The 25,917-nt window shown below is 40.8% G+C and overlaps 1 protein-coding gene across 1 annotated transcript in view; it reads left to right on the top strand.

Annotated features, from left to right (window-relative positions):
* The first annotated feature begins 9,128 nt into the window (after positions 1 to 9,128).
* LOC310734433 (NACHT, LRR and PYD domains-containing protein 3-like) overlaps positions 9,129 to 25,917 on the top strand; it is a 47,820-nt gene continuing 31,031 nt past the window's right edge. Inside the window, exon 1 of the mRNA XM_083556453.1 lies at positions 9,129 to 9,154. The gene's annotated coding sequence lies outside the window, so the exon portion shown is untranslated. The remainder of the gene's footprint in view (positions 9,155 to 25,917) is intronic.

Raw genomic sequence — 25,917 nt, forward strand, 5'->3', positions numbered from 1 at the left:
AGTTCTTGTCTAATAAAAAAAGCACTCTTGCCAAAGCTTCATCTCAGCACTATTTATACACAACTTCTGGTTGCAGTTTAACAGTTTTTGAGGTGTGATTGTATGTGCAGTAAAACTGTTGCTTTCTGTTGTTGCTTACTTTAGCCCTGGGTTGGATAAGTTAGTGAGAAATACTAATAGCGAGTAATGCAATATCAAGAAACCAATATAGTGTTTAAGTGGTTCGAAATAAAAGTTTACACAGTGAAAAAAAGGATGAACTTATATTATGCATGTTCAACCTTTATTAAAAAATAGTGTAAATGAGCAGTTCACATGATCAATAACAAAATTAGAGGATTTACAAACCTGAATTATTTCATAATGCATTGAAGAACAGAAAGACAGTGTAAACATGTCAAGTCAAGTCTGACGCACTACACAGTGAAATGAGCCAACATTTCTCCAGAACCCTGGTGCTACATTAAACAACATAGAGCTACATCACACAACATAAAGCTGCATAGCAGAACACAGAGCAAGGACTAAAGTAAGTGTCTTTGCCACTTAAAGTGCATTGTGTGCAACCAAGTGTAAATAGTGCAGACTAAAAACAGTGCAAACAGACTTATTATTATAATAAATAATAAATGGGGTTTCAAGTCAAGTCAAGTCAAGTCAAGTCAAGTTTATTTGTATAGCGCTTTTCACAACAGACATTGTCTCAAAGCAGCTTTACAGAAAACAACAGTGAAGGTGAATGGTGTGCGTTTGTCCCTGATGAGCAGCCGTGGCGACAGTGGCAAGGAAAAACTCCCTTAGATGATATGAGGAAGAAACCTTGAGAGGAACCAGACTCAGAGAAGAATTATGGACCTATGGATGATCATGGAGAAGTAGATGCCGAGTGTTTAAAGGCCCTGGCATGGAGAAGCTGATGCTGGATCTATGATGATCACAAATTGTTCTGTATTGTTGAAAGATTTATGACCAAACTTTTGATGTCACCCATATGAGGATGGGTTCCCCTTTGAGTCTGGTTCCTCTCAAGGTTTCTTCCTCATATCATCTAAGGGAGTTTTTCCTTGCCACTGTCGCCACGGCTGCTCATCAGGGACAAACGCACACCATTCACCTTCACTGTTGTTTTCTGTAAAGCTGCTTTGAGACAATGTCTGTTGTGAAAAGCGCTATACAAATAAACTTGACTTGACTTGACTTGACTTGACTTGAATGGATTGAGATGAGTAATGAGTGTGTGTTGAGTTCAGGTTGTACAGTTCAGTAACACAGCTGAGTGAGTGAGTGAGTGAGTGTGTGTGCGTGTGTGTGTGTGTGTGTGTGTGTGTGTGTGTGTGTGCGCGTGTGTGTGTGTGTGTGTGTGTGTGTGTGTGTGTGTGTGTGTGTGTGTGTGTGTGTGTGTGTGTTTCAGTTCAGGTCTGTGTGTTGAGCCGCTCTTTCAGAACCTCTTTCCTGAGAGCAGGAGGAGGAAGAGTGTGTGAGAGGGGTATGTGAAGAGTGTGTGTGAGGAGTGTGTTGGGTCATCCACAATGCTGTTGGCTTTGCCGATGCGGCGTGTAGTGTACATGTCTATGATGGAGAAAAGAGAGACTTCAATGATCTTCTCAGCCATCCTCATTATCTTCTGAAGGGTCTTGCAATCTAAGATGGTGCAGTTCCCAAACCAGGCATTGATGCAGCTGCTCAGGATGCTCTCAATGGTCCCTCTGTAGAACATGGTTTTGATGGGGGGAAGGAGATGAGCTTTCCTCAGCCTTCTGAGGAAGTAGAGACGCTACTATGTTTTATTGGTGATTGAGTGACCAAGTGAAATTCTCCGCCATATCCATTGATAATCAGTGGAGAATAGCCGCTCTTTGCTCTCCTGAAGTCAACAAACATCTCTTTTGTTTTGTCAATGTTCAGAGACTGGTTGTTGGCTCTACACCAGGCTGTTAACTGTTTTACCTCCTCTCTGTATGCTGACTCGTCTTTCTTGCTGATAAGATCCACCACGGTCGTGTAATCGGTAAACTTGATAATGTGATCCGAGCTGTGCATTGCTACACAGTCGTGAGTCAGCAGAGTGAACAGCAGAGAGCTCGGCACACAGCCCTGAGGGGCCCCAGTGCTCAGTGTGGTGGTGCTGGAGATGCTGTTCCCGATCCGGACTGATTGAGGTCCCCTAGTCAGGAAGCCTGGAGGGTCATAGAGATGGCATCGTCCGTGGAATGGTTTGGACGATAGGCAAACTGCATGGGGTCCAGTGAGCATAGAAGCTGGGTCATGATGTGCATCAGGACTAAGCCTCTCAAAACACACAATAGTCATTGAGGCAGGAGACTGTAGACCTCTTTGGCATGGGGACAGTGGTCATTGTCGTGAAGCACATAGGAACAATGGTGCTACTTAGGGAGATGTTGAAGATGACAGTGAAGACAACCGCTAGCTGTTCTGCACATTCCCTGAGCACTCAGGAACGTTGTCTGGTCCAGCAGGTGGGTTCTGTGTGTTAACTCTGCATAGAGTTTTCCCTCACTTCAGCTGTGGTTAGACAGAGCACCTGGTCCCTGGGAGGAGTGGTCTTCCTTGCCTCCTCGTTGTTCTGCACTTCAAACCGGGCGTAGAAGTCATTCAACGCATCTTGGAGGGAGGCAAAACAGGTGAAGTTGTCATGTATTTTGTTATTGCCTGGATGCCCTGTCACACACGCGGGTGTCTCCACTGTCCTGGAAGTGGCTGTGGATTTGCTTGTCATCTGTGCACTTCGCCCCTCTGATGGCACGGGACAGTTTGGCCCATGCTGTTCTTAAGGCCGTCTTGTCATCGATTTTTATCAGTAGCGCACGCACTGTTGCGGTCATCCACGGCTTCTGGTTGGAGCGTGTAGTGATGTCTTGGAGATGGTCATATCGTCAACACACTTGTTGATGTAGCTGGTCACTGATGATGTGTTTTTCTCCAAGTTGTTGGAATCGCCGTTGGTTGCAGTCTATCTAAACATGTCCCAGTCAGTGCTGAAGAGCAGAGACAGTCCTGCTGGCCACGATTTTACCTGTTTTAAATCCGGTTTAGATCATCTGATGAGCGGTCTGTATGCTGAAATTAGCATAACAGAGATGTTTCCAACCATAAAGTTGAAGGCACACAATTGGATGTAGTAGAATGACATTTTCCCTTCACTTGAACTTCTTCTTCTTCTTTCGGCTGCTCCCATTAGGGGTCGCCACAGCGGATCATCCGTCTCCATACCACCCTGTCCTCTATATCTGCCTCTTTTACACCAACTACCTGCATGTCTTCCCTCACCACATCCATGAACCTCCTCCTTGGCCTTCCTCTTTTCCTCCTACCTGGTGGCTCCATCTTCAGCATTTTTCTACCAATATAATTCATGTCCCTTCTCTGCACATGTCCAAACCATCTCAATCTCGCCTCCCTCACCTTGTCACCAAAACATCCTACATGTGCTGTCCCTCTAATAAACTCATTTCTAATCTTGTCCATCCTCGTCACTCCCAACGAAAACCTCAACATCTTCAGCTCTGCTACCTCCAGCTCCACCTCCTGTCTTTTACTCAATGCCACTGTCTCTAATCCATACAACATCGCAGGTCTCACCACAGTCCTATAAACTTTCCCTTTCATTCTTGCAGATACTCTTCTATCACAAATCACTCCTGTCACTCTTCTCCACCCACTCCACCCTGCCTGCACTCTTTTCTTTACTTCCCTAACACACTCTCCATTACTTTGCACTGTTGACCCCAGGTACTTGAACTCCTCCACCTTCTCCACCTCTTCTCCCTGCAACCGCATCACTCCACTGCCCTCCCTCTCATTCACACACATGTACTCTGTCTTACACCTACTGACTTTCATTCCCCTTCTCTCCAGCGCATATCTCCACCTCTCCAGGCTCTTCTCAACCTGCTCTCTACTCTCACCACAAATCACAATATCATCTGCAAACATCATAGTCCAGGGAGACTCCTGTCTGACCTCGTCCGTCAACCTGTCCATCACCACTGCAAACAGGAAAGGGCTCAGGGCCGATCCTTGATGCAGTCCAACCTTCACCCTGAACCAGTCTGTCGTACCTACTGCACACTTTACTGCCGTCACACTGTCCTCATACATGTCCTGCACCACCCTCACATACTTCTCTGACACACCTGACTTCCTCATACAATACCACAACTCCTCTCTCGGCACCCTGTCGTACGCTTTCTCTAAATCCACAAATACACAATGCAGCTCCTTCTGTCCTTCTCTATACTTCTCCATCAACATCCTTAAAGCAAATAAGGCATCTGTGGTGCTCTTCCTCGGCATGAAACCATACTGTTGCTCACAGATGGTCACCTCTTCTCTCAACCTGGCTTCCACTACTCTTTTCCATAACTTCATGGTGTGACTGATCAACTTAATTCCCCTGTAGTTACTGCAGGTCTGCACATCTCCCTTATGCTTAAAGATCGGTACCAGCACACTCCTTCTCCATTCCTCAGGCATCCTCTCCCCTTCCAGAATCCTGTTAAACAATCTGGTTAAAAACTCCACTGCCATCTCTCCTAAACATCTCCACGCTTCTACCGGTATGTCATCTGGTCCAACCGACTTTCCATTCTTCATCCTCTTAATCGCTGCTCTCACTTCCTCCTTACTAATCCTATCTACATCCTGCTTTACTAACTCCACATCCTCCAACCTTCTCTCTCTCTGATTTTCCTCATTCATCAGCTGCTCAAAATACTCCCTCCATCTTCTCAACACACTCTCCTCACTAGTCAACACATTTCCCTCTCCATCCTTTATTGCTCTAACTTGCAGTACATCCTTCCCAGCTCGGTCCCTCTGCTTGGCCAATCGGTATAAATCCTTTTCTCCTTCCTTAGTGTCCAACCTCTTATACAGTTCCTCATATGCCTTTTCCTTGGCTTTCGCCACATCCCTTTTAACCTGCTGCCGCATCTCCTTGTACTCCTGCCTACTTTTCTCATCACTCTGTCGATCCCACTTCTGTTTTGCCAACCTCTTCCCCCTAATGCTCTCCTGCACTTCCTCATTCCACCACCACGTCTCCTTGTCTTGCTTTCTATTTCCAGATGTCACACCAAGTACTTTTCTAGCTGCCTCCCTCATCACTCCTGCAGTAGTTGCCCAATCATCCAGCACCTCTTCACCTCCACCGAGCCCCTGTCTGACCTCTTCCCTGAACCTCACACTACACTCTTCCTCCTTTAGTTTCCACCATCTTATTCTTCTTTCAAACCTTACTTTCCTCCTCTTCTTCTTCGCCTCCAAAACCATCCTACAGACCACCATCCGATGCTGTCTAGCTACACTGTCCCCCGCCAACACCTTACAGTCTCCAATCTCCTTCAGGTTGCATCTCCTACACAGAAGATAATCCACCTGTGTGCACCTTCCTCCACTCTTATACGTCACCCTATGATCCTCCTTCTTCTTAAAATACGTGTTCACCACTGCCATTTCCATCCTTTTAGCAAAATCTACCACCATCTGACCTTCCACATTCCTCTCCTTAAAACCATACCTACCCATCACCTCCTCATCACCTCTGTTCCCTTCACCTACATGCCCATTAAAGTCTGCCCCAATCACCAATCGTTCTTTCCTAGGTACACCATCTACCACTTCATCTAATTCACTCCAGAATCTTTCTTTCTCCTCCATCTCACAGCCAACTTGTGGAGCATAGGCACTGATGACATTTATCATCATCCCTTCAACTTCCACCTTCACGATCATCACCCTATCAGAAACTCTCTTCACCTCCACTACACTCTTACTGTACGCTTCCTTCAGAATCACCCCTACACCATTTCTCTTCCCATCCACACCATGATAAAACAGTTTAAACCCACCTCCAATGTTCCTGGCCTTACTCCCTTTCCACTTGGTCTCCTGAACACACAACACATCTACCTTTCTCCTCTCCATCATATCAGCTATCTCTCTCCCTTTACCCGTCATAGTACCAACATTTAAAGTACCAACCCGAACCTCTACTCTCCTACACTGCTCCTTTTCCTGCCGTCTCTGTAGACGCCTTCCTCCTCTCCTTCTCCTCCTTCGGCCAACAGTAGCCCAATTTCCACCGGTACCCTGTCGGCTAACGATACCTGTGGCGGTCGTTGTTAACCCGGGCCTCGACCGATCCGGTATGAAATTCTCATTTGTGATCCGCATATTTGATTTGGCACATGTTTTATGCTGGATGCCCTTCCTAACGCAACCCTCCCCATTTACCCGGGCTTGGGACCGGCACTAAGAGTACACTGGCGTGTGCCCCCCTAATGGCTGGGTTATTTTCCCTTCACTTGAACTAGAAGACCCAAACCTGTTCCAGCATGTCAGTGTCCCTTTGCATAAAGCCAGCTCCATGTAAATATGCTTTACATGGGCTGGCCTGGAAGATCTTGAGTGGCCTGCTATGGTGCTCTGACCTCCATCCAGGTCAGTGCCACTGAACACCTTTGAGGTAAATTGATATGCTAAAAAATAGACAAAGTAGTAAAAATATCCTTCAAATGTTTATTTTGAAATAACAAATGAAATTACAGTATAATGTCAATAATTAGAAGAACCATTGGTATTCAATGGACAAATGAAATGGTTTTGGCAATATCGGTGTTCCTGCAGAGCAAATAAGCCACAGCAGATAAAGTTGTGGTGCAAAATATAATATATAGGGTAAAAATAACATATTGAATCATAAATGTAGTTAAATAGAGAAAAAAGGTTGCCTATATCTTTAATACTCATTAAAAATAAAAGCCTAAAATACTTAAAAGATAGTAACAAAGTTTCTTCTTCTTCTGGAGGTCGCACCACAGTCCTATAAACTTTCCCGTTCACTCTTGCAGATACCGTTCTATCGCAAATCACTTCTGCTATCACTCTTCTCCACCCACTCCACCCTGCCTGCACTCTTTTCTTCACTTCTCTAACACGCTCTACATTACTTTTCACTATTGATCCCAGGTGCCTAAACTCATCCACCTTCACCACCTTTTCTCCCTGCAACTCTACCACTCCACTGCCCTCCCTCTCATTCACACACATGTACTCTGTCTTACTCCTATTGACTTTCATTCCCCTTCTCTCCAGCACATACCTTCACCTCTCCAGGCTCTTCTCAACCTGCTCCCTACTCTCACCACAAATCACAATATCATCCGCACACATCATAGTCCACTGATACTCCTCTCTGTCTTCATCCATCAACCTCTCCATCACCACTGCAAACAGGAAAGGGCTCAGTGCCAATCCTTGATGCAGTCCTACCTCCACCTTGAACCAGTCTGTCATTCCTACTGCACACTTCACTGCTGTCACACTGTCCTCATACATGTCCTGCACCACCCTAACATACTTCTCTGACACACCAGACTTCCTTATACAATACCACAACTCCTCTCTCCTTCCTGTCATATGCTTTCTCTTAATCCACAAACACACAAGGCAACTCCTTCTGACCTTCTCTATACTTTTCCATCAACATTCTCAAATCAAATAATGCATCTGTTGTGCTCTTCCTCGGCATGAAACCATACCGTTGCTCACAGATGGTCACCTCTTCTCTCAGCCTGGTTTCTACTACACTTAACTTCAGGGTGTGACCGATCGACTGTATTCCCCTGTAGTTACAGCAGGTCTGCACATCTCCTTTATTCAAAAAATTGGTACAAGCACACTCCTTCTCCATTCCTCAGGCATCCTTTCATTCCCTTCTGACAGCACTCCTCTAACAGTTCTTGGTGACTTCAACCTCCCATCTGACAAACTTCAGTCATCTTGAATTCTGACTTTTCTGAATACCTTATCCTTGACATTTAACAGCTGCCCTCCAACACACAAGGGAGAAAATGTCCTGGACCTGGTTTTCACTTGCCCTACCCCAGCTACAGATATGACTGCCACTCCACTTCCAATTTCTGATCATCACCTGGTTTCCTTTTCAATCACACTTCCTATTCTACTAAAGAACAATTTACATGTCTCTCTTATCCATCCTAAACATCACTCCATCTCTCCCTCCTATGTAGCTTCCTGTAATCTTTCATCTCTTCCTGACTCTATTCCTTTCTGCCCCTGGACTTTGCTACTGACTCTGTCCTCTCATTTCTTTCCTCTGCCTCTTGACAAAAAAAAACCAAGAAGACTTCTTGTCCCACACCCTGGCTGTAAAAGTTTTGCGCAGCAATCGACGAGAACTCAGATCAGCAGAGAGGAAGTGGAAAAAATCACAACTCGATCACAACATCTTCTCTTCACTACTCAACCCCCCTGCCACATCTGCTCCATCCTCCCTAACTGCTAATCACCTTGCCTTCTTCTATGACAAGGGTGTCTGCTAAATGCCGCAAATGTAAATGGTATGGCATCTTGTCCAACCGACTTTCCACTCTTCATCCTCTTAATCGCTGCTCTCAACTCCTCCTTACTAATTCTATCCACTTTCTGCTTCACCATCTCCACACCATCCAACCTTATCTCTCTCTCATTTTCCTCATTCAGCAGCTGCTTAAAATACTCCCTCCATCTTCTCAACACACTCTCCTCACTAGTCGACACATTTACATCTCCATCCTTTATTGCTCCAACTTGCAGCACATCCTTGCTCCCTCTGCCTGGCCAATCAGTATAAATCCTTTTCTCCTTCCTTAGTGGTTAACTTCACATCCAACTCCTCATAAGCCTTTTCCTTTGCTTTAGCCACATCCCTCTTCACCTGCTGCTGCATCTCTTGTACTTCCGCCTACTTTTCTGATCACAATTCTGTTTTGCCAACCTCTTTCTCCTTATGCTCTTCTGCACTTCCTCATTTTACCACCACATGTCTTTGTATTCCATCTTTCCAGATGTCACACCAAGTACCTTTCTAGCTGTCTCCCTTATCACTTCTGCAGTAGTTGCCCAGTCATCCAACACCTCTTCACCACCACTGAGTCCCTGTCTGACCTCTTCCCTGAACCTCACACTACAGTGTTCCCTCCTCAAAGACTCAATTTATTAAAGTTAAAACACTCGTGCATGCATTCGTTCGTTCTTTCGTGAGCGCGTTAATGAGACACGTTGTTGCTAAAACCGAAAGTAACTGGAGACCATAAAAACAACATCGAGGATGCGGTTTAATAATCGAACCGTGAGTTATTACCGAAGAAGATATTAGTCATTAGTATTTATTATATAGATTTAGATATAGATTCATTACTGATATATTGCAGTATATTTGATGATCATGGCTTACAGCTAATGAAAACCCAAAATTCAGGAAATGTTTTAATATTACTTAAAAAGATTTTTAACATTTAAGAAATGTTTGACTACTGAAAAGTATGAACATGTACATCACTCAGTACTTGGTCAGGGCTCTCTTTTTGCATGAGTTACTGCAGCAATGCAGCATGGCATGGAGGCAATCAGTCTGTGCTGCTGCTGTTATGGAAGCCAAGGTTGCTCTACTGCATTGTTGGGTCTGGTGCCTTGCATCGTTCTCTTCATAATACCGTTTGGGTCAGGTTTGCTGGCCAATCAAGCACAGGGATACCATAAACCAGGTATTAGTACTTTTGGCACTGTGGGAAAGTGTCAAGTCCTGCTGGAAAATGAAATCAGCATCTCCACAAAGCTGGTCAGCAGAGGGAAGCATAACATGCTCTAAAGCGTCCTGTTAGACGGCTGCGCTGACCTTGGATCTGATAAAACACAGTGGACCAACACCATAAGATGACATGGCTCCACAATCCCTGACTCACTGTCTGTTTTTATTCATCTTTAGTAATATTCTAATTTTCTGAGATCCTGAATTTTTTTTTTTATTAGCTATAAGCCATAATCATCAAAATAAAATAAAAATAAACACTTGAAATATATCAGTCTGTGTTTAATAATTCTATATAAAGAGTTTTGTTTTTTAAATTGAATTACTGAAATTAATAAACCTTTGAATGATATTCTAATTTATTGAGATTCACATGTATATAGAGGGAAATAAAAGGAATCCTGAACTAACAGTCTTTTCATTAAATTCAGTTGCAGCTAGTGGAAAGTGGAAGCACTGCAAGGCATATGGACCATCAAAAGGTCACAAGGACACAAACCACATGCAGAAACTGCAAAAAGTAAATCTGTGGTACACATACTGCCAAATTCTGTGAATCAAGTTTAAGTTTAATTTTATAGTACTTTTCACAATAGACATTGTTTTTTGCTTTACAAATGTAAGAATTATTTAATATAAAAAAAAATGTAATATAATTTAATTATGTGTGTTTTTATCCCTGATGAGCAGTCTGGGGTGAACTGTGGAAAGGAAATACTACCTAAAACCTTAGATGGTCTGAGGAAGAAACCTGAGTGGAACCAGACTCAAAAGGGGAACCCATACACATTTGGGTGATATCAAGAGTGTGACTCCAAAGAATACGAAACACCAGAGAGTGAGAACTACCATGAGCACCGGAGTCTGTGATTATGAGTAATGTCTTTTCTATAGTCTTATACAGTCAGTTGATGCTGTGGAACCCAAAGTAGTCCAATGTCAACACTCTACATGAAGTGGGATCCAAAGGGCGCTGGTACAAATCAAAATGGTTTGTGATGTTTGTCGGGTCAGCATCTACTCTTTGAAGGTCCATAATATTTTTGTGATCAGATGTATTGTAGCTTAAGGTTATGATACAGTTGAAACCAGATATTTACATACACTTCAGAAAAAAACACAAAAACGTTTATTTCTTTACTGTCATACATTAAATCAGAGTAAACTTTTTCTGTATTAAATCAATAAATATTAACATATTTTTTGCATTTGTTAAATGTCAGAATCGAGCTAGGTAGAATTTTTATGATTTTTTATTTATCACTTTTATCAAAGTCAGAAGTATACATACACTTCCTTAGTATTTGGTGGAATTGCCCCGTTTCACTTGGGCCAAACGTTTTGGGTATCCTTCCACAAGCTTTCTGCAATAGTTTGCTGGAATTTTGGCCCACTCCTCCTAACCCTAACCCTAACCCTTGACAGAACTGGTGTAACTGGGTCAGGTTTGTAGGCCTTCTAGCTCGCACTCGCGTTTTCAGTGCCGCCCACAAATTTTCTATGGGATTGAGATCAGGGCTTTGTGATGGCCACTCCAATACCTTGACTTTGTTGTCCTTAAGCCACTTTGTAACTAATTTGGAGGTATGCTTGGGGTCATTATCCATTTGGAAGACCCATTTGCGCAAAAGCTTTAACTTCCTGGCTAATGTCTTCAGATGTTGCTTTAATATATCCACATAATTTTCTTTTCTCATGATGCCATCTATTTTGTAAAGTGCACCAGTCCCTTCTGCAGCAAAGCAGCCCCACAACATTATACTACCACCCGCATACTTGACAGTTGGGATGGTGTTCTGAGGCTTCAAAGCTTCACCCTTTTTCATTCAAATATACCGTTTATCATTCAATTTTTGTTTCGTCAGACCACACAACATGTCTCCAGAAATTAAGATTTTTTCCCTCATGTGCAGTTGCAAACTGTAGTCTGGCTTTTTTATGGTGGTTTTGAAGTAATGGCTTTCTCCTCCCAGAGTAACCTTTCAGCTCATGGTATTCGTTTTACTGTGGATAATGACACTGTTTTACCAGTTTTAGCCAGCATCTTCACAAGATCTTTTGCTGTTGTCCTGGGGTTGATTTGCACATTTCGCAACAAAAAACATTCCTCTCAGGGACTCAGAATCCGTCTCCTTCCTGAGCGGTATGATGGTTGTACATTCCCATGTTTTTTAAAATTGCGTATTATTGTCTGAACGGATGAACGTGGGACCTTCAGGCATCTGGAAATTGCACCTAAGGATGAGCCATACTTGCGGAGGTCAACAATTCTTTTTCTGATGTCTTGGTGGATTTCTCTTGATTTTCCCATGATGTGAAAGAAAGAGGCTCTGTGTTTGAGGTGTGCCTTTATATGCATCCACAGGTGTGCCACCAATAAACTCAAAAGGAATCAATGAACCTATCAGAGGCTTCTTAAGCTAAGAATGGAATCATCTGGAGGTTTTTTATTTTGTTTAAAGGCACGATAAAATGTATACTTCTGACTTTGATGAAAGTGATAATAAAAAACATACAAATTCTACCTCACTCGATTCTGACATTTAACAAATGCAAAAAATATGTTAATATTTATTGATTTAAAACAGAAAAAGTTTACTCTGATTTAATGTATGACATGAAATAAAAGTTTTTGTGTTTTTTTCTGAAGTGTTTGTAAATATCTGGTTTCAACTGAATGTGACATGATGTGTTATGTGTTTTAGGGAAAAGACACATCCTTGGATTACTGGTTGAGTAAAAGAGTCGTGCAGTGGTAATCATAACCTTTCAGGACAATATTCTTCATATATGCACATTGGGGGATGTCGATTTTTAGAAGTCGACATGGAAGTGTCTTGCATGTCTCAGCTCTTCTGTATTTCGTTTTATTACAGTAAGATAAAAAGTGATTTGAGTGTTTAAGTTCAAGTTCATCTATTGAGAGTTTGCATCAAAATAATAAATGTTAAAAAAAAAATTGCCTCACATTTTTTTCCAAGATGAGCATCGTTTATAACACCCAAGTCTTGAGTAGAGTGGATTTTTAACATAAATTATAACCTTGTGACAAAAAATTAATCACACTTCCATTGTTGAATGTGATCTAGTAGAGATTGATTGCAAACATTAACAATATATGTAATCTACATTGTTTAATATTGATATGAAGACAATATGTTAAAGGGGTTATAAAGTAAAATTTTATTTCTGAATTGTTTTTAGAACCCCTTTTATCTCCTGGGTCAATTCAATACCAGGGTCAATCTAAAGAATGTCTCTGAGCTACCACTGGAGGGGCCTCATATAGAGGAGCCCAAGCGGAATCATGTTGGATGCCACCACCATGAGACCCAGCAGCCTCTGGAACTGCTTTACAGTGAGTGGTTGTCCTTCTCTCACTTTCTCGACTTCTGTGAGAATGGCTGCAATCCGGGCAGGAGACAATACTGCCCACATCAAGGTCGAGTCCCATACCATGCCCAAGAAGGTGGTTCTCTGCAACGGAGAAAGCACACTCTTCCTGCGCACAGTCTTAACCCCAGCTTCTACATGCAGGCAAGAACGACATCTTGATGCCGGACAGCCTAAAGCTCTGATCGAGTTAATACCAACTAGCGGGGCTAGAGCCACATTCATGCACTTTGTGAAGGTGCGGGGCAAAAGTGCTAGGCCAAAGGGAAGTACCCGATATTGGTAAGCTTCACTCCCGAAAGCAAACCTCAAGGAACCTCCTGTGAGCAGGAAGGATGGCTATGTGGAAATAGGTGTCCCTTAGATCTATCATGACAAAACAGTCTTTTGACTTGATCTGAACACGACCTTCTTGAGGGTAAGCATCCTGATCCTAAACCTCATGAGTGAGCAGTTCAAGGAGCGTAGATCTAAGATCAGCCTCGATCTGCCGCCCTTCTTTGGAACAACTAAGTACTGGCTGTAGTAACCTGACTCTCTGACCAAGGGGCGAACCACCTCGATGGCCCCTTAGGAGGGTGAGTGGGACACAACCCATTGAACAGGAGACCCGAATTGAATCGAGTAGCCCACCTCTATGGTATGCAGGACCCATGGAGATACGTCTGACAGCTCTTCCCAGGCTGCCAGGAAATCTCTCAGGGGAACCAACCTCTCGAGGCTGGCCTCTCACCCTTCCAGAGCGGCTGGAGCAGTGCCCTGCAGCCGTCAGAACCTCTGGAGAGATGGCGGGTTTCCCCTATCTGCAGGGATCTCTCAGGTGGGAATGGAGGGAGACATCCGCTGAAGGGAGGGTGCACACTTTCTGTTCCAGGACCAAAGCCTGCTTGTGTCCCACCACGACGCGACTCCTTATATTCGACAGTATATTAATAACTGAAACCCTTGTCCAACTCTCGCAGCAGGTCGGCCTGGTATGCGTGCGACACATTCATAGTGTGGAGGCAGCCTGCGGCCTGGCCTACTGCTGCATAAGCCTTACCCACTAAGGCTGAAGTGGCTTTCAACAGCCTAGTAGGCAATACTGGAGCCTTTAGCGACGCCACACCTGGGGAGAAATAGCCAGCTAGCGTCTCCTGGACCCTGGGCATCTCCCCATAGCTCCTTAAACCCAACTATGTCAGCATACATTTGCGAGGAGAAAGAATGGGCCGTATATAGGGTCTCCCAACATCTGGACACTTTGGTGTGCAGATATGTAATGGATTTTAGACGTGATTCAGAGCGTGGACAACGTGGGGCGTTTCCAAAGCATATACATATATACACAGCTGGGAAAACAAGTATTTGACACATCAGCATTTTTATCAGTAAGGGGATATCTAAGTGGGCTATTGACACAAAATTTCCACCAGATGTAGCAATCAAGCCAAATATTGAATTCATACAAAGAAATCAGAAGATTTAAGTATACAAGTTGAGTCATAATAAATAAATTGAAATGACAAGGAATAAGTATTAAACACACTTTATTTAATACTTTGTAGAAAAGCCTTTGTTGGTAAATACAGGTTCTAGATGCCTCTTGTATGGAGAGACCAGTCGTCGGCATTGCTCAGGAGTGATTCTGGCCCATTCTTCCACACAAATGGTCTTTAAATCTTAAAGGTTCCTTGGGCCTTTTTTATTAACTTTGATAATCTTCAGTTCTCTCCATAGATTTTCTATGGTATTTAGGTCAGGTGATTGATTGGGCCATTCAAGCAACTTGATTTTCTTTCTTTAAAACCACTTCATTGTTTCCTTGGCCTTGTGTTTGGGATCATTGTCTTGCTGAAATGTCCACCCTCTTTTCATTTTTAGCTTTCTGGTAGATGGCAGCAGATTTTTATCCAGAATGTCCTGGTACATTACTCCATTCATCCTGCCTTCAATAATATGAAGTCTGCCAGTACCCCTTGCTGAAAAGCAGCCCCAAACCATGATGCTTCCACCCCCAAACTTAACTGTTGGTATGGTGTTCTTGGGGTGGTGGGCAGTGCCGTTTCTTCTCCAAACATGGTATGTAGAATGAATGCCAAAAAGTTCAATTTTGATTTCATCTGACCATACTATAGTCTCCCAATAATCCACAGGCTTCTCCAAATGTTCTTTTGCAAACTTTAACCAAGCTTCACCATGTTTTTTGTTTAGCAATGGAGTCTTGCATGGTGATCGTGCATAGATGCCATGGCGGTTCAGTGCATTGCTTACAGTTTTCCTTGAAACAACAGTACCTGCTGATGCAAGATCTTCCTGGTTCTTGGCTTTTGGCTCTTGGCGAACTCTCCTGATTATTCTTTGGACTCCTCGGACAGGAATCTTACTTGAAGAACCTGATTGTGGCCGGTTTATGGTGAACTGATGCTCTTTCCATTTCCATAATGGCCTCCACAGTGCTCACAGGCACATTCCGCATTCTGGAAATGCGCCTATAACCATTCCCATCAAAATGCTTTTCAACGATAAGATTACAAAGATCTTGCGAGAGTTCTTAGCTTTTACCCATCATGAAGTCTTTCCTGTGTGCATCCTGGGCAATGGGAAGCCTTTATAGGCCATCAATTAGGACTAAAGCAGCTGATATCAATTAGTAATGATAGGGGGCAGGGTTTCTCTCTCAATACTGACAGATTTCAGGTGATCTCCTGGCTTTCTATGCCATTTTGCACCTTGTTATCTTTATTTGTTCAATACTTATTCCCTGTGTCACTTTATTTATTATGACTCAACCTGTATACTTAAATGTTCTGATTTCTTTGTATGAATTCAATATTTGGCTTGGTGGCGAGCACAAGGGGGGGGCAAATTTGCCACTTATTTCCAATGATGAGTTTCAGGCACAGTGCCGCACAGCCGCAGAAGAACTCGCGGAAGTGGCGGAAAAATCAAGCCTTACAGATGCTATGTTGGAAGAGGAGGCAGTGGAGGATAGTTTTCAGAGCTGTGTCAGAGTGAAATCACTCGCCAATTTGACACTGGTTAGCTTTTTGTAAAAACTAACTACACCCTGCACTTTTTTTGTGATTTTGTGAGCGATCTTGTGTTTGCAATGTTGGAGAATATAATAAAAGTTTGTATCGAGAATTGACGGTGGTTTGTATTGTATACTGGTAAATCTCTGCTGTTAGTTGGTGCACATATGCATTTTGTTGTGAGCAAACATGTATGTACATTTTTATAGCATGCCTTTATTAACTAAATCGCCGCAACGCTAATGTGTTAAAAAAAACCTCACACTTGCATGTACATTCTCATTTATTAACGCACATCATGTACATAAAGAAATTTTAAGCACGTTAATATATTGCCGGTTTTCGTTTATCTCGATCATCGGTTATCTCATTGACCTTCCAGTGTCAGCATTTCAAAGACTTGCTGTTGCTTCTGCTTTTGACTTGTACACACCCGTAAAAATGAGAACCCTAATGTAGGCTTGCAAGTCATTCACATCAAAGTCTTTGCAATTATCCTCATACATGATCCTTCTTTCTAAGTTCGTCATTTCAAATACAAGTTGGTATCAAAAAGATTTGAGACTAGTCACAGGGAGCACTGACATTCACAAGTAAGTGTGCCAAAAGACATTGTCCTGTGTACGTGTGTTACCATGTCTGCGATTTCATCATGGACAGCAAGTTAGAACAACATGATCTCACTTCAATTCAATTCAATTAATTTTTATTTGTATAGCGCTTTTAACAATAAACATTGTCTCAAAGCAGCTTTACACAGATAATGTGGTGATTAAATGTGAAGATGTTCTTTATAAGTAAGTTTGTCCCTGATGAGCAAGCCGGTGGCGACTGTGGCAAGGAAAAACTCCCCAAGATGGCATAAGGAAGAAACCTTGAGAGGAACCAGACTCAAGAGGGAACCCATCCTAATCTGCGTTGCAGAAGCAGGCCTGGACGAAGTGGAAAGATCCACGGAGGGGAGAGGGGCAGGAACAGTGGTCACTGGAGCCTCAGGAGCATGTTTAACTCCACCAAGAGAAGAGGGTAACAAAAGGAGTGCGAATTGCAGAAGGTGCTATATATATATATATATATATATATATATATATATATATATATATATATATATATATATATATATATATATATATATATAATGTGTATATGTGTGTGTGTGTGTGTGTGTGTGTGTGTGTGTGTGTGTGTGTGTGCTGTAAAACGAAATATGAAAACTGGAAAATGGAACCGGAAGTGAGTGCCGTGAGCCCAGACGATCCCTGACTAACCATTTACATAGTTGAATAATAGTCAAGTCAAATTGTGTGTGTGTGTGTGTGTGTGTGTGTGTGTGTGTGTGTGTGTGTGTGTGTGTGTGTGTGTGTGTGTTGATGGGGTGGGGGTGACCAACAATGACACCAGTTAGTCAACAAGTGGGTAAAACAACTTTTTTCTGAGGAAATGTGGATTTACTTACAGGTGTGAATTGGGTTGCAGCACACAGTTCATATTACTAAATCTGCCAACGCTCTCTATCGTGTAACGGACATTACATTTCTTCTTGTTTTTCTGAATTTTTTTTATTTGGAATTTTTCATAAGGTGGGATTAGCACCTCTTTCTCATAAGGCACAGAAGACATACTGGATATGTCTGCACCAAAGCACGTCTTAATCTTGAAACAGGTGGTGTTACCAAATCCACGCAAATTCTTATTAAGCGAAGTTGATGCAAACCTGCCAAATCGCATTTCCTGACCACGAACAGCTAAATCAAAACTAGTGGTAGTTTTACGGTAAACATAAGTGCATTTTTTCAATTGATATGTTTGTATGGCGAGTGTTAGCAAGAAATGGTAGGCTTTATAATTGAAATGTGCTATATAATTTCGCCTTCCTGTGCTCACAGCATCATTGAGCTTTGAATAAGACCCAGAAGGGGACGTGTAGACTTTTATTATCCTTTTAAAATAATCATGAATATTGTCAGTTTTATTCCATATTGTAGTAAAATTTACATCAAATTCGAACTCTCTAGGTAGAATCTTGTCTTTAATCAGGCAGTACAGGTCATACTCGCAGCCTATGAATTGATCATCGACAGAATCTTTTGCCATGTCCAGTTTATATCCAGAGTTTGATGTCCGGGACAGTTTCTATTAAACAAATGGGGAAAAAACATTGTTTGTGCAAAACTAGTGATAAAAAAGTCTGTTCAGTTCAACTGGACATAGAAACTCACCACTGGGCAGCAAACAGTCAAAATAATGAGGAGTGCAGGGACGATGTTGTTGCTGGGGCTGGAGAACATCACAGCTGTCGTCATTGTTAATCTAAAAAGAGAAGCACATTCCACATGTATGTCTACTTTTTGTCAGATGTCACCATTCTTCCTCGTGTTGTTCTGTCAAATGTTTTTTTATTCTTTATTTTTTTTAAGTGCTTAAGTTTACATAAAGTATGTGTATACATATATTATCAAACTGTGTTGAATTTAAAAGAAAAAAAATATGCAAATACTCATATTTCTCACAAATCACTCCTGCTATCACTTTTCCTCACCCACTCCACCCTGCCTGCACACTTTTCTTCACTTCTCTAACACTCTCCATTACTTTGCACTGTTGACTCCAGGTACCTGAACTCCTCCTCCTTCCTCACATCTTCTCCCTGCAACCGCACCACTTCACTGCCCTCTCTCTCATTTACACACATGGCTAGTAGAAAGTGGCCACCACGCACACCATGCAAGGGGCGCCGATCGGAAGCGCTCCGAGGGGACAGGGATAGAAAAATATAATGGAAAATGCAAAAATAATAAGTATATATATATATATATATATATATATATATATATATATATATATATATATATATATATATATATATATATATCCAAAAGTATTGGGTCACCTGGTCATAAGTACGGTATAAAATAAGTGCCATTAAAATGAATTTGCAATAACGTTATTAATACATTAATTTTTTACAGCATTAATTAATATATTAATACAAAATAATTTTAATTTAAAAGAATCTTTCTCATCACAATAATCACATACTTCTGTCTTGCTGACTAATCTACATCTGTGGTGTGTGAGAGCCAGGAAATAATACACCAGTGATAGATTGAAAAAGCCCAACAAAGACAGGAAATAGGTTGATAGCGCTCAATGAGAAGAAAAAATATTGACATTTCACTAAAACTAAAGTAATTAGCCTGGTTTGAAAATGTATTAAGTAGAGAGTACAGATATTTGTGTAAAAATGTAAAGCATGAAAGTAAAAATGTAAAAATAAATAGTAAAATGCTGACACCAGAAAAATCTACTTAAGTACTGTAATAAAGTATTTGTGCTTTGTTACTTCCCACCATTGCCTCCATGTCTGATTGTGGGTGTGAGGCAGTCTGCAAACATCATCTCTCCTGTCAAATTTGGACTGATCTTTCCACAGACATTTCTTCCAGTCTGTGTGTTTTTACTGAGTTTGTTGTAGATATACAGGAACATGACTGTGTCTAAACCATAAACCATAAATCATAAAACACTAGGTGTTGCCAAAGTTTTTATAGAAAAATGGTATATGAATTAAATGTAAAATAACATTTAATAAAATAAATTTAGTTGGATTTTAGACTGTAATTTTGTAACATTGAGGATAGACTGAAAACTCAACACTGTGCATTAGAGCAGTGGTATTCCAGTGGTTAAGGCTCTGGGTTACTGATCATAAGGTTGCAGGTTCAAGCTGCCACTGTTGAGACCTTAAACAAGCCGCTTAACCCAATCTGCTCCGCCACACCATGGCTGACCCTGCGCTCTGACCCCAGCTTGCAGACAAGCTGAGATTTGCGTAAACCTTTCAGAAATTTCCCCACTGTGGGACGAATAATAGATCTTATCTTAGTTTACTACTGTCAATGTCTCTGCCATATCCATACAATCCCTTTCTGTGTGTGCATATATATATATATATATATATAGCATTAGTATATTTTATACTTCATACTCAATACTTCTATACATCTTTTTTTTTATTATATTTCTATTTACATTTATTTAGTATTCAACTGTTTTATAAAAGCATTTTACTACTATTATACTCTGTATGTGTATGTGGCACATCAAATTTTATTTGAGTATTTTAACATTCATTTTATTTTAACATTAGTTTGACCATCAATATGGTGCTAAAATCTGCAGGAATAAGTGAGTTGTGAAAACAGTTGTGTTCAATAGTTATATCCTCCTCACAATGAGCATCTAATTATGAATTCAGCCTGTCGAGAAATCAATTTCTCATCTTGCACAATGACACAGTGCGTACTGTAAAATCACCAACACAAGAATATTGAAAACACAATGAATGAAATTAAACAAACCAGCATGAATAATTCCTGTTGCAAAGAGGATAAAAGTCTTGTTATACCATGAACAATGAAGAAACATGTCTTAAGTATAAAAAACAATGCTTGAGGATTAGATTGTAAGATCGTTAGATTGAAGATTAATGTTTTTTTATCTGATTAAACCGAATCCGATAGAAGTTACATAACATATACGGTGTGATGTGATCATAATACTCACAGCTCTGATGCTTTCAAGGCTTCTCAATTTGTAATAAAAAGACACAAGTTTGTTTATAACAAGGACCTGTTTAAACTATCACCTCTGACATTCATCCAGTCTTTTTGCCTACAGGTAATAATTGTAAAAAGATTGTTTATTTACTGAAACCGCTGAACTTCTCGCCTAATAAAAAGCACTCTTGCCAAAGCTTCATCTCAGCACTATTTATACACAACTCCTGTCTTAACTCATTACCATAAATGGATTTTAATTTCAGACCTTGGTATGTGGTTGGTTAACAGTTTTTGAGGTGTGATTGTATATGCTGTAAAACTGTTGCTCTGTTGTTCAAACTTACTTTAGCCTTGGGTTGGATGAGTTAGTGAGAAATGTTGAATAGCGAGTAATGCAATATCAAGAAACCAAAATAGTGTTTAAGTGGTTAAAAATAAAAGTTTACACAGTGCAAAAAGGAAGAATTTATTTTAGCATGTTCAACATTTATAAAAACAAAATAGTGTAAATGATCAGTTCATACGATCAATAACAAATTAGATGATTTACAAACCTGAATTTTTTACACTACATTGAAGAACAGACAAACAGATAGATAGATAGATAGATAGATAGATAGATAGATAGATAGATAGATAGATAGATAGATAGATAGATAGATAGATAGATAGATAGATAGATAGATAGATCATGTCAAGTCAAGAAGCTTTTATTGTGATTTCTACCATATATAGCTGAAGCACTACACAGTGAAAATGAGACAATGTTCCTCCAGAACCCTGGTGCTACATTAAACAACATAAAACTACAACACACAACATAAAGCTGCATAACAGAACACAGAGCAAGGACTACAGTAAGTCTCTTTGCCACATAAAGTGCATCGTGTGCAACCGAGTGTAAATAGTGCAGACTAAAAACAGTGCAAACAGACAACACAAGACAGTGTGGGACAAATACACAAAACACAAAATAGTGCCACAAGTAAACCTGCAGTATACTCTGATTATACGGTAATGTGCAAAAGAGGACTATAAACAAGAAGGACTATAAACAAGAGAGTATTTGTAAACATAAACACAATGTTGTGCAAAAACAGCATGTAAACAATCAATCAATTAATCAAATTTTATTTATAAAGCGCATTAAACCACCAAAAGGAGCACAAGGCGCTTTCCAGTAAAGTAAAAAATAGACAATCAAATATAAAAAACACAATATAATACGATACACAGTATAATACAAGACGGTGCAGTTCCCAAAACATGCAGTGATGCAGCTGCTCAGGATGCTCCCCATGGTCCCTCGTTAGAACATGGTTAGGATGGGGAAAGACTAAGGAAGGCTGAGGAAAGATGGGCTTTCCTCAGCCTTCTTAGGAACTAGAGGTGCTGCTGGGCTTTCTTGGTGATTGAGTGACCAGGTGAAATTCTCCACCAGATAAACACCAAGAAATTTGGTGCTCTTGACGATCTCCACTGAAGATCCATCGATGATCAGTGGAAAATGGCTGCTCCCCTAAAGTCAACAACCACCCTTTGGTTTTGTTAAAGTTCAGAGACAGGCTGTTCACTCCACACCAGGCCGTTAACTGTTTCACCTCTTCTTTGTTTGCTGACTCATCATTGTTGCTGATAAAACCCACCACGGCCATGTCATCAGCGAACTTGACGATGTGGTTTGAGCTGTGCATTGCTATTTAGTCTTGAGTCAGCAGAGTGGACAGCAGATCTCCACTGGTGCTGGAGAGGTTGTTCCCGATCCGGACTTTCTGAGGTCTCCCAGTCAGGAAGTGCAGGACCCAGGTGCAGAGGGAGGTGTTCATGCCCAGTAGACTCAGCTTCTCAATCAGATGCTGAGGGATGATTGTGTTAAATGCTGAACTGAAGTCTATAAACAGCATTCGTACATAAGTGTCTTTATTGTCCAGTTGGGTGAGGGCCAGATGGAGGTTCGTGGTGATGGCATTGTCTGTAAAACAGTTTGAATGATACGCAAAGTGCATGGTGTCCTGTGTGGGTGGAAGCTGGGTCTTGATGTGTCATCATGATACGTGTGATTTTGACGGGACGATAGTCATTGAGGCATGAGACTGTAGACTTTTTCTGTCTTGAGGCACGTAGGAACAAGGGTGCTGCTCAGGGTAAACTAGCTGTTCTGCACAATGTCAACGTTCTCTGTTCCAGCAGACTTCTGTGGGTTAAGAGTTTTTCTCACTTCAGCCTTGGATAGACAGAGCACCTAGTCACTGGGGGGAGGGACGGCCATGTTGTTCTGCACCTCAAACTGGGCGTAGAAGTCGTTCAGCGCATCTGGGAGGGAGGCGTCATGGTCACAAGCGGCTGAAGTTGTCTTGTAGTTTGTCATTACATGGATGCCCTTGCACATGCGGCGGGTGTCTCCGTTGTCCTGAAAGTGGCCGTGGATCCACTTGCCAGTAAATAAGTGCAGAAATGTCACACTGCAGACAGGATTTGCATTTCACATGTCGGCATCTCAAATTAAATCGGCTAAATCGCCTGCGCGAAGTACAATGCAAAATCGAATCCCGAGAAACAAAACAAAAAATTTCAGAATAAACACAAAAAGAATATACTTTTACAGAAAATCCCAGACATTATCTTCTTTCTTTACACGTTTCTATTTACAGCATTATTATAATAGAGTTGGGGTCCAAGGCAGCCTTGTTTGTTGAACAAAGTGTCTGATGAGAAATGTTCAAGTTAAAATACAGGGATTGACAACTGTTACATAAGTTGGTGTAAATGACCGCATTCTACATCCAAACTAGCTCAGGTTAAAACCTGCTACCTACCAAATGGCCAGTAGTCATAGGATTAAAGTACATTTGGAAATTTACAGTGAATTAAATTGTGTGGGATCAGAAAAAAACCCACAAAGATCGACTGTGACAATAAAATAAGGATGAGTATAAGATTAATATAACAATAATATAATGAGTATTTTGAAGTTGACAGCAGAAATTAACAGACAAATGCATTTTTTTAAAAGTTAATTGTTGACACAAAATAACTTAAACTTTGTAAAAATTAAATAGACATTATAGAGTCACCTTACCAAGCACTGATTATATATATAATCAGTGTTGGGCAGTAATGCGTTATTAGTAACTCGTTACTGTAACGCAGTTACTTTTGACAGTAACTAATACTGCAACGCATTACCGTTACCGTATGGTGAGTTATCCGTTACTTTTTTTAAATGAATGAATTTTGGCTGAAGTGTAGACTACAGTCTAACCTGTTACAATCTTGTAATCAGTCAGTAGGCCTATATACAGTATATATAGGGCTAAAAATTTAACTTTTTGCCAAGGCACATCAGCTCTATGTTCACAGACGGAAAAATGAAGCATATCAAGAAAAGAACACTGTCCCTACTGTAAAACATGGAGGAGGCTCTGTTATGTTCTGGGGCTGCTTTGCTGCATCTTGCCTAGGGTGTCTAGAATCTATGCAGGGTAAAATTAAATCTGAAACCTATCAAGGGATTATAGAGAGAAATGTGCTGGCCAGTGTCAGAAAGCTTGGTCTCAGTCATAGGTCATGGGTCTTGCAACAAGACAATGACCCAAAACACACAGCTAAAACACCCAAGAATGACTAAGAGGAAAACATTGGACTATTCTAAAGTGGCCTTTTATGAGCCCTGACATCAATCCTATTGAGCATCTTTGGAAGGAGCTGAAACATGCCGTCTGGAAAAGACACCCTTCAAACCGGAAACAACTAGAGCATAATTCCGTTGAAGCATGGTTGAAAAGCAATGTCTGACTTTCATTGGTTAACATTCATAGAATTTTTATTTATTATTACTTTTGTCAGATTAAAGTTTTTTCTGTGACCATTGTTACCAAGTTTTTCTTTCATTGACTGAAGGGTACCAACAATTTTGTCCACGTTTGTATCTAAACGAAGCTGATGCAAACCTGCCAAATCTGATTTCCTGACCAGGAACAGCTAAATTAAGAAATTTTGGTCCTACGGAAAACATCAGTGCATTTCTCCAATTGATACATTTGTATAGCGGGTGTTAGGAAGAAATGGTAGGCTTTAAACTTAAAATCATCTTTACATCTCAGCCTGCCTCAGCTCAAAGCATTACTGAGATTTTGATAAGACCCCTTTCCATACATGTAGCCTTTTATTATCCTTTTAAAATAATACATAATGTTATTGTAACTGTTCCAAGCTTTATTAAAATCTACATCTAAATTTAACTCTTTAGGTAGAATCTTATATATAATCATATGATCATCGACAATTTGGTGCCATGTCTAGTCTACTGTCAGAATCTAAAGTCCAGGATAATTTCTATTAAACAAATGAGGAAATAAATGTTACTTGTACAAAAATAGTGATTAAAAATCCTGTTCAATGCACAACTTGCCATACTATAAAAACATATCATAATACTCCGTTGCTTTCAAGCTTCTCAATTTATACTAAAAAGACACAAAACAAGGACCTTGTTTTTTTTTATAACAAGGACCTGCTCAAACTATCACCTCTGACATTCATCCACTCTTCTTGCCTAATTAACACTATTTATTCACAACTCCTGTCTTAACTCATTACCATAAATGGTAAATTTTATTTTCTGACCAAGGTATGAGGTTGGTTAACAGTTTTAAGGTGTGATTGTATGTGCGCTAAAACTGTTGTACACAGTGAAAAAAAATGATTAATTTATTTTAGCATGTTCAACCTTTTATTAAAAAAAAAATTGTAAATAAGCAGTGTTTAAAAACACGTTTAAAAACAAATTAGATTTGCAAACCTGAATTATTTTACATTGCATTAAAGGACAGACAGAGAGATGTATGATTTCTAGCCTGAACCAAACTGACCACCACCTTTCAGAAGAAGAATTGAATAGCCTTTATTTGTCACATACACATTATAGCACAGTGAAATTGTTCTTTGCATATCCCAGCTTGTTTAGAAGCTGGGGTCAGAGCACCGGGTCTGCCATGATACAGGACAGAGGGTTAAGGGCCTTGCTCAAAAGTGGCAGCTTGGCAATACTGGGGCTTGAACCCCAGACCTTCTTATTAGAAACACACCACCTTAACCAATAAGCTAACACTCCCCTGCTTTTCTTGCTCAGTCAGAATTGCTTCCTCCGCTTTATGGTCTTGTGAATTGTGACACCTAGTACTACTCTGTGGTACAAACTGATGTGCAGTATGCAAACACTCACCAATTACAGTTTTCTCAGTTGCTTCGGAGCATTTCTTAGATCAGAAATGAAATTCTCAAAACTACTTGTTCAACCTCCACATCATTTAGTCATATGTGCTCATCATAAGAA

The sequence above is a fragment of the Silurus aristotelis genome (genome assembly GCF_946808225.1).
Source record: "Silurus aristotelis genome assembly, chromosome: 12".
Taxonomy (NCBI): Eukaryota; Metazoa; Chordata; class Actinopteri; order Siluriformes; family Siluridae; genus Silurus; species Silurus aristotelis.